This window comes from Arachis hypogaea, chromosome 20 (assembly GCF_003086295.3).
Source record: "Arachis hypogaea cultivar Tifrunner chromosome 20, arahy.Tifrunner.gnm2.J5K5, whole genome shotgun sequence".
NCBI classification, from domain to species: Eukaryota; Viridiplantae; Streptophyta; class Magnoliopsida; order Fabales; family Fabaceae; genus Arachis; species Arachis hypogaea.
This window is the reverse complement of record NC_092055.1, coordinates 96,414,060-96,415,565: the sequence shown is the minus strand read 5'-3', so window position 1 is coordinate 96,415,565 and position 1,506 is coordinate 96,414,060. Positions and strand designations below refer to the sequence as shown.

At 38.5% G+C, this 1,506-nt stretch overlaps 1 non-coding gene across 1 annotated transcript; it reads left to right on the top strand.

The window, feature by feature from the left end:
• The first annotated feature begins 586 nt into the window (after window positions 1–586).
• Window positions 587–694, top strand: LOC112787938 (small nucleolar RNA R71). Its single transcript, XR_003195324.1, has one exon. It is a non-coding gene; the product is annotated as a small nucleolar RNA R71 (small nucleolar RNA).
• Window positions 695–1,506: the final 812 nt, after the last annotated feature.

Here is a 1,506-nt window from a genome sequence, read left to right as displayed (position 1 = left end):
CAGAGACTAGATTTGCTAAATTAGAAGCATTTTGTTCAGAGTTCTCTGTCTGTTGCTGAGTTGATGATGGAAAAGGTTTATTATTGTTAAACCTGTTTCTTCCACCATTATTAAAGCCTTGTTGGGGCTTTTGATCCTTCCATGAGAAATTTGGATGATTTCTCCATGTTGAGTTATAGGTGTTTCCATAAGGTTCACCTAAGTAATTTACCTCTGCTATTGCAGGGTTCTCAGGATCATAGGCTTCTTCTTCAGAAGATGCCTCTTGAGTACTGTTGGATGCAGCTTGCATTCCATGCAGACTCTGAGAAATCATATTGACTTGCTGAGTCAATATTTTATTCTGAGCCAATATGGCATTCAGAGTATCAACTTCAAGAACTCCCTTCTTCATAGGCGTCCCATTACTCACAGGATTCCTTTCAGAAGTGTACATGAACTGGTTATTAGCAACCATGTCAATGAGTTCTTGAGCTTCTGCAGGCGTTTTCTTTAGGTGAATGGATCCACCTGCAGAAGTGTCCAGTGACATCTTTGATAGCTCAGATAAACCATCATAGAATATATCCAGGATGGTCCATTCTGAAAGCATGTCAGAAGGACACTTTTTGGTCAACTGTTTGTATCTTTCCCAAGCTTCATAGAGGGATTCACCTTCTTTCTGCCTGAAGGTTTGAACATCAGCTCTAAGCTTGCTCAGCTTTTGAGGAGGAAAGTACTTGGCTAAGAAAGCCGTGACCAGCTTATCCCAAGAGTTCAGGCTGTCTTTGGGTTGAGAATCCAACCATAATCTAGCTCTGTCTCTTACAGCAAAAGGGAAAAGCATGAGCCTGTAGACTTCAGGATTTACTCCATTAGTCTTAACAGTATCACATATCTGCAAGAATTCAGTTAAGAACTGAAAGGGATCTTCAGATGGAAGTCCATGAAACTTGCAGTTTTGCTGCATCAGAGAAACTAATTGAGGTTTCAGCTCAAAGTTGTTTGCTCCAATGGTAGGAATGGAGATGCTTCTTCCATGTAAATTGGAATTAGGTGCAGTGAAGTCACCACGCATCTTCCTTATATTATTATTATTTTCGGCTGCCATCTCCTTTTCCTGTTCGAAAATTTCTGAAAGGTTATCTCTGGATTGTTGTATTTTAGCTTCTCTTAATTTTTTCTTCAAAGTCCTTTCAGGTTCTGGATCTGCTTTAACAAGAATGTTTTTGTCCTTGCTCCTGCTCATATGACAAAGAAGATGGCACAGAAAAAATAGTAATAATAATATGGATCCTTTACACCACGGTATAGGGATCCTTGTGTTAGTAGAAGAAAAGAAGGGAAGAAAATCTGAACTCAGAGAGAGAGGGGGTTCGGATTTTTGGAGAGTTGAAGGAAAGATGTTAGTATATCAATAAACAAATAGAAGAAGATGAGAGGGGGAAGTGAATTTTCGAAAACAATTTTTGAAAAAGAGTTAGTGATTTTTGAAAATAGTTTTTGAAAAAGGTTAGTATTTTTTTC